We start from the raw sequence: 13,998 nt of genomic DNA on the forward strand, positions 1-13,998 counted from the left end.
ATTAGAGTTCTCAGAGGGTAAAGCTGGCAAAATTCATATGTAACAGTACCAGTGGCTTACACAGAAATACAATGTTGAACTGCTGTTTGCGAAGATGAAAGGAGGAAAGGGCACTAATCTTCGTGGATTTACTTTATTGTGTATGGGCTCCTTTTACAACTTTCTTTTCCCCTTAGAACTCTAGAGAAGACCAGTTTTTTTCTGTAGAAGGTTGTTTTTCCTCTGTCAGACTGCTGATAAGAGATCAAATTCATGTTTTTTTTTTCTTTTGTTTTTGTTTTTTTTTTTTTTTTTTTTTTTTAAAAAAAAAAAAAAAGCTTTTCTCTTTATCTTATGTCTGAAGTCCTACAGTAGATTTGCTGTTGTGGAGGGGCTAAACAAATTGTAAAATCCTGGTGTATTTCTGTTGCCAGACTGCTTTCTTAATGAATTTACAACCTGGTTGGATTCTCAAAATTTATTATTCATACTCTATATTGAAACTAGTTATTTCACTTCATTAACTGTTAAGGAAGTGACACAGTGTTATGTCATTGATGATCTTTTTCTTAACTGGATGATTCCGATATTCAAAATTACACTTGTTTTCTGGAATTCTCAGTCTTGTAATTCTATATTTTCATCTTGATTTGCTTTTAATTTTTCCACTACATTCATTTTGTCTGTGATTTTGATGTTCATAATTTTCATCATCCATGCAGTTAAGAAGAGCTACTTGTGCCCACATTATTCCACTGAATAATGTAATGACAAACTTTTTTTTTTTTTTCCAGGCTGTTGTATTTACTTTCCACAGTTTGCTCTGCATTCTTTCCTCTCAGCAATTTTAGCGGTTTTAATTCCTAAAGTTTTCTTTCCATCTTCAATTCTTTCATGACTTTTAAAATCTTTTTCTGAATAATGAAATGAAAGGAGTTCAACACATCAAAACTGAACAATATGAAGCATAGACACAGCAAATCCACCCAAAACTGCAGATTGATTGCTTGATATCTTTCTAAACTTCTGCAAAATGTATTTGCACTCCTTGAGTACTCCTTGAGTCTTTCTAACTATATTTATGGAGATTATTGTCATCTCTAGGTAAATTATTCTTGTCAGGGCACAGAATGAATTGAAGAAAATATTTAGAGTGAGTCAGAAAACAATTTAAATGTATTTTAAAACACTTAAATTTTTATACAGGTTAGAGAAACTTCAGGCATGTGAATCCCACTTACGTTTGTATGCTTATAATGAATTTGAAAGCTGTACTCAAGTTTCAAGTTCAGTTTGCTGAAACCTGGAGGATGTACTACTTACTTAAACAAGGTTATAAGCTTCAACCAGATATAAGCTGGTTCTTTCTGTTTCCATGCTGTACTTAATCAGAAATTAACTTAGTGTGCAGCCGCTTATATCTACTTCTCCCCATTGCAGTCCATGCAATATGTAAAGACAGACCAAAATATTTTCTCTAGTATCTTATTGTTGGTATTTTTGAAAGTGAATCCTTTTCTGTCTGAATTCCTTTCTTCCTGCTTGTTTCATACAGTAACGGATAAGACAAGAGATAATGGTCTGTGAATCTATAGCTCTGAAAGAGAGACAGACCAAGCACAAAGTGCATAATTCTCTGCAACTTTACATAAACGCACATTTTTCTGAAGAATCGGCCTTAACCATTTCTTCTGGAATCCTCAAAGTTTTCTTGGTTCTTTTACCCGTGGATGGTTTCACTCACTGAAAGAAAGGAATCCGCTAATGACCTTAGTCAGTTTAAAATGCAAACTCCAAAGATGATCAGAGGGCTGGAATACTTCTCCTACCAAGATAGGCTGAAGGAACTGGTCTTGTTCAGTCTGGAAAACAGAAGGCTGCAGGGAGACTTCATTGAGGCCTTCTAATATTTAAAGAGAAAGTATTAATAGGAGAGAAATCAACTTTTAATATGGGTAGTGATAGGACAAGGGGGAATAGTTTTAAACTAATGTGTGGAAGAGTAAGATTAGATATCAAATGGAAGTCTTTCTTGGAGAGAAAACAGGTTGCCCAGAGAGGTTGTGGATACCCCATTCCTGAAGGTGTTTAAGCCCACGTTGGATGGGGCCCCGGGTTGTCTGATCTAGCAGTTAGCAACACTAATTGTAGCAGGGGCAGTTAAAATTTAATGATACTTGAAGTCTCTTCCAAACCAAGCAATTCTATGATTCTTTAATATACTGAATATAAATCTTATATCCTCAAAAAAAGAATCTATTAAAAACTCTTTTGGCAATGCTTTCCTAGGATGGATGGATTCCAGTTGATATCCATTAATAAAACAGTTACACACCCTTAGTGTTTGATAATTATATAGAGAAAGAGATGGCTTTTAAAGGTTGCAAGTCAGAACCTCAGAGGTGATGCAAACAAGCTTTCTATAGGTTTGCTTTGGTCTATGTTTAGATGTTTACATATATATGGGGGATTATCAAAACAATAACAATACTTTTAATCTCTCACTTCTTTACCCTGATAAAGAACTGTGCGTCTGAACTAACAATATGCCAGGGTGTGGGATCATTTCTTTGCAGCAGTCACTAACTTCCTCATCATTTTGCAGTAATGTCTTTTATGTTCCATGTGTACTCAACCCACTTTGAAGCCTGGAAGAAGACTTAGTCCTTATCCCTAAGAGACCAATGACCATAGGACAGAGTTGATGGCACTAACAAGGCTTTCATAAGAGCTTCTAGATGTAGAAGAACAAACAGGCTCATCTAGATGGTGCTCTTTCAGAAGTACTCCAAAATAAAACTCTGTTATGTTAAAGCAGTAACAAACATTTAGGAAAACTGAACCCACAGACATGACAGCAAGGTGAAGAGACACACAATACAAAGTAACTATACTAACAGCAGACATGGTAATATAAACGTTAATAAAATATTAGAGGGCAATATACAGGCTACTTAGTTTTTCAGCACAGATCTGTGACTAAATAAGGGTGCAGTACGGAGATGTGGAAGGGTGCCAAGCTTGCTGGGATACTCTCAAAAGAAAACAGAGATGAGCCAATTTTAGTCAGAGCTGACTTATCCATGTGCGTACTCTACATGTGCCCTAAAAGGATGGAAATAAAAAGCAAGTGATTTTTAACTTTCTCCTACCCTAAACTCAAGTATCCTCAGAAAGTGAGGCACTTCATACACGCCAATGTGTAAGCAGACATAGATATTTTGGACAGTTAGGGATTAGGACTCAAGTGAGACATGAGAACAAGCTATTCCAGTAGTATAGGCAGCTTGAAGTGACTTCTGGATAAAGGCTGATTTAAAAATATGCTTGCACACATTGTGAAAGCAGGGTCTTGATATGTACATTGAAGAACTTAAATGCAGGGATACTTCTCTGGATTAAAACTACTCTGCTTTTTTTAACATCCATTGCTGCTCTGTTTTCTTCATCGCAAGTCTGGTATTTAAGGTATTTGGGTTGAACCACTTGGGAATGTAAAACATGCATGACTGCGCATAAATGCAATCCCTAAAATAAAGATTATCATTTTTACAAATGTTTTCTGTTTTTTTTTTTTTATTATTTTGTTTTGTGAAATGTGTCATTATTTTTCCAGTTGAGAAATTAGAATTTCCTTGGAATGTGGCACGGAAGTGTATATTGAGTTATATATGAGCTCTTAAAAAGAGGAATTCTTGCTTCAGTCCCTAAAGCAACTTTGGCTTTTCAGCAATAAAAACACTGGTGAGGTTATAAGCTAATATAAATGCATGTATAATTCTTGACTTTAGTGTAATATAATTTCTTTTTTCCAGTTTATCTTCTTTTAATTTCTTTACTTCTCTTTACTCTTATTTTTCCTAAAAAAGAGCTTAAATAATTATCTGAGGAAACAATAAGACATGGTTCACAGCAGTCCATGTACTGACTACTCTTCTATATTTTTGCCTTGTGTGCTAGTCTTGGGGACAAGCCATCTGTGCTTTACTACTATTCTAGCAATATTATTAAAATGTTCACAAAATGTTCTTGCTTGCTGAATACACAAAATAATTATTAGTTACTTCTTTTGTCTAAGATATTCACAGTACACTCTCAGTTGCTACTGAAAAATCATTCTTTGCTAACACGGGATTGTGTCTGAAGTTATGGCTATTTCTCCCTGTACTTGGAATGGAAGCTTGTGTATAATGAATGGTTTAAGCATTTTTACTTCTTTTTTTTTTGTGTTTTTATTAAGGACTAGGTCTGTCATATTTTACTTTCCTCTTACACTGATGTGATTACTCACAGAACAAGGAAGTAAAACATACAAAAAAAAATAAGGCAAAACTAATTAAAATATTTATAGAATGGTGGAACTTTTTTTCACTATATTATTTATGTTCTATATCCTTTTTTTTTTTTTTTTTTCCTGAAAGCGGGGATGTTTTCTTCCATTAATGTTACCCAATTGATAAACACAGATGAGCAAAGACATCTGGTAATATTAATTAGCTCCTGCTACATTCCACTACTCTACCTTTCTTTTAAACTTAGATTTAGTTAAGATCTTGGACAAGATATGTGGACATTCCTCCTGTTTGATCATTTTCAGTGCACTGAGGCAACTGTTAGGAAAAAGATTTGCTATACAAATTTCTGTGGAGTTGGAAAACAAAAGTTTTAAAGCAAAACCAATATTTAAAGAAATTAAATGATGATCTCAGGGCTATGGAAGAGTCTTCTTTTAACCAGAAGTGCTGCAGAAAACAAATAATTGATAACAATTTTGATTTTTAAGTAGCTAGTGTTTTCCACAGCAGGAATTGGGGTAACAAAGGTAGAGTGCAGTGTTTATTACATTAATTATCCTTTCTCTAATTAAATAAAATGGAAAATGAAATGGATACCAGGTTACAACATGTGATTCAATACCATGCTGAGCACATGGCTGACACACAGATTGAATTGAACTAGTAGAATCCGACGCAGAACTCACAGTGCCTTTAGCATGGTGCACTGCTACTCTTTGTGGAGCTATGGTTCATTAAGTACTAGCTTAAACTAAAATGTTTAATTATTGTATGAGAAAAGTTTTCTTTAATTGGCCCATAAAGCTACCTAGAAATAATGAAGTGTGTGTCTGTGTAGCACAGAGCCATTCTTATTATGGCAGATTCCTCTTTATCATTAGCTGCCTTAAATCACTCATTTTTCATACTTTCTTCTGTTAACAGGTTTTTAAATTATTTGAATATGAGCATTGAGGTCCTCCCTTTACAAAGTGATTTCTGTAAATCTATTTATCCACTCAAATGTGCATCTTCACTGGTCAATCTGTCTTTTCTTCTGGTAGATCTTTCCTGCTTGCTTTGCAGTGATTTCTAATCTGTAATTAGGATCTGCTATCACAAGTATTATTGGCCTGTTCTCTCTTAGTAAAACTCTACATACAGTCCATAGTATTGAAGACAGAAACTATTTCTATGGCACTAAAACCCTTATTCCTTGTTTATATTTGTATTACACATTAAAAGGAAAAAAAAAGTTACATTCCACAGCAAAGTCTACTACTACCAATAATGAAGCAAGATTAATTTTCAGAAGTTGCAACGCCTGGATTTAAAAAAATGGCTACCTACCAATGATAGATAAGTAGAAATTCCCAAAAATTAAGGTTAAATTGTATACAAATAAATTTAAATGCTAGATATTAAATTTTTATTTGATCCCTATTAATGACAAATAATTTAAATATCTTGTTAATAAATTTATAATCAAATGGGCCAAGTGCTTCTGAGTTGTAAAGAGGCTTTTTGATTTTTCCATTAAACATTCTTCACACATCTACTATGTAACTGCATGTTACGGGCAGGGATAATGGAAACTTGCTGGAACATGAGCAAGAGCTCTCCGCTTCTAAAGAGAAGTGAGAATACTTTCAAAACATGAGATAGTAAAAAAATATTTTAAATATTGAAGATTATTTTGTGATTAATCATGTGCACATTCTTTCTGTCTTATGCTTTGTAAATCTCACTGAGATTTATTTTTTCATGTGCTGATACTCACAGAGTAACAGAATGGCCAGGGTTGGAAGAACCTCAAGGATCATGAACCTCCAAACCCCCTGCCACAGTGTGGGCCACCAACCTCCCCATTTAATACTAGATCAGGCTGCCCTATCCAGCCTGGCCTTGAACACCTCCAGATTCAGATCTTAAAATAGCTGCTATTTCAGTTAAATTTAGACATAGACTATATATTTCAGGTCACTTTTTAAAAATAGTTTTTGAAAGTATATTAGAAGTAGATATTAATCCAATTTGTGCCTACTGGCTCCGAAATTTGTTTTAGGATGGAATGAATTGTCTTTAGAAAATGACATCTTTCACCACTGTATATGTAGAGAAACTGCAGAGAAGTGAACAGTTTAGCCTGGATAGAGGACATTCAGTATGATAATAGTACCTTACCTTAATGTGTGCTTTAGAAGTTGTCAATGTTTTTTAGAGACCAGCGGTCTGTAGACATCCATCATAGATCTTTATCCTGAATTTCAGGATCTGAAATAGGATTTCCACATTTATATGAATATACATCCAGGAAGAAGAGTGACACTGAAAATCAATAGGATAGACTGCAGTTCTTAAGAAGTGTACAATTTTTATAAGAACTATTTAGAGTTATTGACCAAGATGTTGTCATCGTTATTTTAAAAGGAACAGCTTTATTTTGTTAATCAAGGAAGCAAGGAACTTTTTACATTTTAAAGTTAACTGAAACCTATATTTAATTTTTGTCACACTTTAGCAAATGCTTGTGATTATTTTCAGTATAGTTTGGTTTGTACTGATGCCTCACAATTAATGCAAATGTGGATTGTAATCTAGTCTTATTTTCCTCAGGTTGAAAAAGGGGACTGCTAAGGGGAGTTACAAGGGCTTATCATAATAATTTTTGCTCACATCCTTCTATTTCTGAATATATTAATCAAAAAGAAACTCAGGATGAAAATAATGTATTTTCAAAAATATCTGTTTTTTTAAAAAATAATAATTTAAACATTCATATAAATACCTAAATGTCTCAAGTCATTTTCACCCCTTCTGTTTTTTTTTCCATATGGATTGGTCTTTTGATAACAAAGTTCATAATTTTTCAAGATTTCAATTTTTTTGGATAATTCTCTCCCTTCCAGTGTCTGCTATTAGAATGGCATTAAAAGTGGGCTTCAGCAATCTGGAAATCTGGCAGATTAAAGCTAGTGGAAATAATTCAATTTCACATTTCTTCACTGAGAGTTGCATTTTCTTATTCTTTCACACCAGCTTAGTTCCATTGTGTTGCCACTTCTAACAAAATAGCAAAAGAATCAAATATAAATTCTCTCTTCCTCTTTATAAACTGTGTCATAATTTATTTTATCAGGAAGAATATCTATTAATCTTTGAGTTATTTCTTTGTGCTAAGCAAAGCCTATTTTGGGGCCCTAACAAACTGCTTTTATACTTGTGTTTTCTTAAAGCTACAAAATATTTTTACAGATGAAAAAAAAAAAAAAAAAAAAGCAACAAACATAATAGAACAGAAAATAAAGTATTTGTTTTAATTGTAAGAAGAATATTAGAAATTGCCATCAAGGGTAGTTCATCAATCAGAAAATATTTTAGAGAAAGTAATCTCAACTTTCTTTCACAAATTAGTTCATAAATTATTTCCAGGACAATGATAGAGAACAGACATTTTTGGAAATTTTATGCCTCAGGCTTATAGTCATCACAGAATTTCTGACAAAAAACATTTCCTTATATTGAATAATGGAATCATAAAAAGTTATACTTCTTAAAGGGATTGTGTTCCCCTGTGTCAACTTTGTTTAAGTAGTGTTATCAACAATCTTTTTTATTAAAAGCCTGAAACGTTATTTTTATTTTGAAGGCAATATTATCTAACTCATCTTTTTGAATTAACTGACTCAGTTTAAAGACAATGCTCTGCTAACAAGAGCCAGCAGTCTGCCCAGGTAGCCTAGTAGACCAATGGCATTCTGGCTTGTATCAGAAATAGCATGACCAGAAGGAGCAGGGAAGTGATCATTCTTTTGTACTCAGCCCACCTTGAGTAATGAGTTCAGTGTTTGGCCTCTCATTACAGAAATGACATTGAGGCCCCAGGGAATGTTCAGAGAAGGGTAACAAAGCTATGAAGTGTCTGGAGGACAAGTCTTACAAGGAGCAGCTGAGGGAACTGAGGTTATTTTGTCTGGCGAAGAGGAGGCTCAGGGGAGACTTTGTTGCTCTCTACAACCACCTGAAAGGTGATTCTCTGAAAGAGTGGTCAGGGTCTGGAATGGGCTGCTCACGGCGATGTTGGAATCGCTCTCCCTGGAGGTATTCAAGAAGCATGTAGATGTGGTACTAAGGAACATCATTTAGTGGGGAAATACTGCTGGTAGGTGGACCGTTGGATTGGGTGATCTTAGTGTTCTTTTCCAAACTAGGTGATTTTATGTTTCTGTGATAATTCTGCATTCTCATATAATTGAAAAATGGACAAGGTAGTTTTAACCTTCAACTCTTCACACTCAGAACAGTCAACAAAAATAAAAATCTAATTCTTTTCTACTTATTTCTTACATTTTAAAAATAAAATAGAGTTCAATATTAAGATATTTCATATATGAGGATCTTCAGGTAGGTATGATTGAAGCTTGATCTGAACTCATAAAATACATAAACTTTGATGGACATTATATTTAATATCATGTTTTCACTGAAATGAGTTGTAGTTCAGTTAGTGTCAAAAAGAACAAAAGCTAAAACTTCTTTCATGAGCTCGGAGTTCAAGAGCAAAGTCATCTTCTAAAATACATCTTTATTTTGAAATGAGGCACAGAAGTTAGTTATTTTACTTTACCGGTTCTTTTGCCTTTGTTCTGTGGAGCCTGTTTCGTTGCTCTACAGAGCAGTGTCTAACACTATCAATCAGGAAGAAGGCTATAATTGTTTTAGAAAATTGTTATCAGAAAATTTATCAAACAGGAAGGCTCTGGGATTCAACTGGCTTTGATGGATGAGTGATAGAATATATGTTCCTGCACAAGTTTAGAGATGATATTTAGATTTGCTATTTTTTGTATTAGTATTTAAAACCATAATTGCCTAATTAATACTTTTGGTTTTTTACCTTTATACTTCCTTTTTCCTTGCACATACAGAAAAAAATGAAAGAATCTTAATTTGAAAAACTATCTTGACCAAAAATGTTTACTTTTATCGAAGTTATTGTAAAAATATTTGGAAAATAGTATAAACTATTAGTTTATTATTTATTTATTATTTATTATAAACAATTTATAATTGTTTATTATAATAAAATTTATTTTATAATAAAATTTATTATAAACAATTATAAACAATATAAACAATTATTATTTATTATAAACTATAGTATGCATTAACATTGATAAACATATCTTAATATTTTTAATTATTTTAAAAAATATATTCATTTTATCTATTTTATTTTCTTCATACTTTCCCATTATATTCTCTACTAAAATTCTGTTTTCCAAATGAGAAACAAAGTAGGAAGGTTCTGTGCACAACTTTAGCTGTGAATTTTGTTTAAATTTTCTGTGTCACCTGTATAATATTGCTTTTTTGGCATTATTGACTTCTTATGTGCACTGTTAGAAGGTATTAAATGGCCCTGTGGCATATGTTATGTTCTTGCATCTGCCTAATTTTCGACTTGAAGTACCACACAGCGATGTTTGTGATAAACTACACACAACAAGGTCAAAGCAGGTGCCTGCTGGGATGAGTAATCATCTTTATTTCATCATCTCATATCAACAGATATCATGGAGATAAAGTAATAGCCTTTATGAGAGGAGCTTCACATGTACCTATGAAAAGTTATGAGACACAAGACAGAAGCAACTAAGAGATAATGACTGTAGATTTGCTATAGAGTGCCCCGCAGTTCAATTTACATTGCATCCTGAAGGGTACTGTGTAGGAAGGCCAGATTTTTCAAAATAAATAGGTCTGAAAGTATTATCTAATCACTAATGCTCAAACTGTGTGTGCTGCTTTTAGATTTCTCTCTCCATAAGACAAGTTTTTTTTGTAAATGTAATTTTACCTTTCCCTTTACTCTCTCTGATTCATAAATAGTAAATAAACGCATTTCCTAACATAAATTTCAATACATGTGTAGCCCTAATTGTCACATGAAAAGTGAGGATTTTTCACAATATCTGTGCAGAAAAGACCCCCAGATTCTGTGGTCTCTCCAGCCAGGATTCCCCTGGTCCACCCAAAAGCCAGCTCCTCCCATGGCTTTGTTCATAGGAAAGAGTTAGAAGAAAATGTAATACAAAAGACAGACTGCGCTGATCGAGTCTGAGGCACGGGAAGATAACAAATCTGTAAAATGTTTACATATAATAGGCTCTTTTTATCCCCTTATGCTTTTGTTTACCCATATATTTTCCTCCCCAAATCACATTGATCCCTTCCTTTCCTCTCTGAAAGACCTTGCAAGAAATCTTATGCAATCCTGAAATATTCTTCCACTGCATTCCATAATGAATCTTATTAAGTGATTGCTCACAGTGCAGAATGAGCTTCTTCAGCACTGACTTCCCTTACTTGTTTCACCCGTGAATAATGAAAGGTGTACTGGGACGGCCTTGGGAGAAGCCTGGACAGGGCATTCTTTCCTTGGTGTCCCCCCTGTTTGCCTTTGTGTTTTTCTGGGCTTGTGGAGATGAGCCTTTGATGGGTTCATGGCTCTTGAAATGAGCCTGGTTTTTTTGTATTATTTGTTCTGATTGTATTATTTGTTCTGAGCCTGTTTATTTGTATTATTTGTTCTGATCTCCCCAGCCAAGTGTTTGTTTCTCCATTCCTTTGTGAGTGTGACGTAATTTGTTATCAGGAAAACTAACAATGTGTAAGCAACACATCTGCAGTTGGCAGGTGACAGGCTATGCAGTAGTGGTTTGACATGTACCTATAGAGCTTGTGGGGAGCATATTTATGCTTTTGTTGTTAGAACTAGCCCTAGGTAACTACATAGTGTATTAACAAATATTTATTCTGTACTGCATAAATTTCATATAATTCTAATAACTCACATATATGTCAAAGAAGCTCAAACAGAAGAGACCAGTAATAGCAAACATGCAGACCAGGTTATACATATATGTACTATCTGGTTCCTAAAGCAGAATATGCTGAAGAGTGCTTTTTTACCATGAATGTCTCAAACATGCGAATTCCATTCCTTCTTCCAATTTCTGGATCTACTTTGCAATTTTTTTTATAGATACTGGCCTCTTTCAGATCAGGCACATAAGCAAAGATGGGATAACAGTCTCAGCAGTTATATAAGACTATCAGACAAGCAGCAACCCTTCAAACATTTAGTTACCATCCTAACACGTGCATGATTCATGTTTAAAGTACTAGGAAAAGATTTAAGAATACCTAAGGAAAAAAAATGAGGTTAAAATACTTTTTGAAGGAGAGTGAAACATATTTGTGAATCATCTGGGAAATTATTTTAATGAAGAGAAAAAACAGTATCTGTGAGCTGCAAACAAATTTGTTTAGAAAGAAAAGTAGCGAGTAGTGAGAAAAACTGCAAAGTTGTTACAAAACGCACTTACAGTATTTACTGACATTTACAAAACCAGAATAAAAATAAAACATTCATAACAATAATATTTGGACTTAGTTTCTATGCATTGAATGTTTTTAAGTGGGCTTTAAACTTTGTTTATGTGTGACAAAACTTTCTAATCTGGTTAAAGTAGATTTCACATTTTATAGAACGGTTTTCAAAATAGAAATACTGAGCAGGAATAGTTCCAAATAAGGCTCATAAGAAGTATCAGAGTTTCTGCAATGGGTAGCAGAATTTATGATCGTTTCTCCTCTTCTAAGATGTTTTGTGGGGAAAAAAATGTCATGATGGATTTAAAATAAGAATTACAGAATCACAAAATAGTTTAGGTTGGAAGGGACTTTCAATATTCATCTAGTCCAACCCCATTATTCAAGCAGGGCCACTCAGAGCAGGTTGCATGTCCAGATGGCTTTGGAATGTCTACACGGAGGAGACTCCACAGCCTCCATGGGCAACCTATGCCAGTATTTCATCATTCTCAGAGTGGAAAAAAAGTGCTTCTTGATGTTTAGAGAGAACCACTTATGTTCTAATATGTTGCATCTTGTTCTGGCACCACTGAAACTACCCTGGCATAGGAGAGGGGCTCCAGTTCCTTGACAGCTTTCTATTCTGCTGGACTTTTTAAAGTAGGTCTACAAAAATAGAAGAATTACATCAGGAAATGTAGTATCCAAACCGAAATCTAGCCAAAAAACTTCAAGAGCTTATTTAATATGCTAAATTTCATACTTTGTGATTAACCCTGTATTTGTTCTTATCCTGAGTGAATTGTATAGCGAGTCTTTAGCACTACTGCAAGAATTATGTTTCTTTATTCTTTTCTAAAAATATTGATAAGGCAAAAATTTCACCAGCCCAGAAAAGGAATCTGAGCTATCTGTGACAAAATATGGGAAACATGCCTTCAACCTAGAGAGAGAGAGAGAGGGAAAATGACAGGTCAAATGAGGTCCCCATTCACCTAAGAGAAAACTTGCTTATTTACAGAACCCAGAAGCTTTGGCAGCAAGCCACTACCTAGATTAGGGTCATAAAATAAAACTATGGGATAACCTGTGGCTGTGGCAGCAAAAGCCAAAAGGGAATTTTTCTGTGAGGCCAAACAGGTTTTTATCACCCAGCCTTAAATCTGAGAATAATTGGATCTACCTGGACACATCCTGCTCTAATTCTGTTAGGACAAACATGTTCTAGTCCCCTCTCTTGACTTACAGACTAAGTAGAAAGTGAATGGACCTCAATCCATGGAGATTCTATTTTCCAAAGTTAAATAGTCATAAGTATATGTTTCTGCTTTAATGCTTCAAACTTTTTCATTATTGTGAGTTCATGAAAAAATCAGGGACTTTTTCTGTACTTCCCAAATGAAACACGTGAATCAAATCTCAACTAGCTGCAAAAAAATTGCCTATGCAGTTTTCCAGCTGTGGGGAGCTCAGTGCAGATTCAGCAACCAAGTGTGACATTTTGCTTATTCTTCTTTGGGCAAGTAATTAAAATGCTCAGGTTTCATTTATTTCCAGTCCACAATTTATCACAGTTAACAAGGGAAGAAAGTGCCTGAACATTCCAAAATGTATTTTACAACAAATATGTGAATAGCAAAACATAATATTCAGCTTACAGTAGAAGTAGTTAAGCTTCCACTTGAAAAAAAAAAAAAAACAAAACAAACAAAAAAAACCCCAACAACAAACCATAATACCACCCCTCTGTACCCAAATTTACTCAAAACTATTGAAAACAACACATAAAATATGTCTACAAGAGCAAATACAGTGACTCACTCTAATGCACATGACAGTTAACAAGAGTATAAAACAGCAGCTACATTTCTTTTGCCTGAAAAGTGCGTAGCACTTTTTTACATTTATCAAAGAAGAATACAACTAGGAGAATGACGTGGTCTCTTGTAATCCAACAAGATTTGCACACCCCTTCCCTCTGATTTGTAAAGTAACATAACAAGCCCCAGATTTTTTTTTTTAATATTAATTGTCACCTTCTTGAACATCATTCATATGTGGAATGCGTAAGTTCATATGGTAATTGAAATATACAAAGTAAATAAGAAATGTGGTGAAACAACAAGATTGGTATAGTTTATGATAAACTATCTGATAATCAAACACACAAACTGTTACAGATGGTGCATAAAGAATGGCTGATACAAGTCTGTGTAAGATTGTACATTAAAATGCCAAAACCTGTACTGACTTTGAAATATAAAATCTTCTTATTCATTTCCTCTGCTGTTGTAAATATGAATTGACTTTAATGGATAGCATTTGCTGAGAAGTAGGTAGGAACTGTTCTAATAATTCCTGTTCA

Source organism: Tympanuchus pallidicinctus, unplaced genomic scaffold (assembly GCF_026119805.1).
Source record: "Tympanuchus pallidicinctus isolate F22 unplaced genomic scaffold, pur_lepc_1.0 scaffold2, whole genome shotgun sequence".
Taxonomy (NCBI): domain Eukaryota; kingdom Metazoa; phylum Chordata; class Aves; order Galliformes; family Phasianidae; genus Tympanuchus; species Tympanuchus pallidicinctus.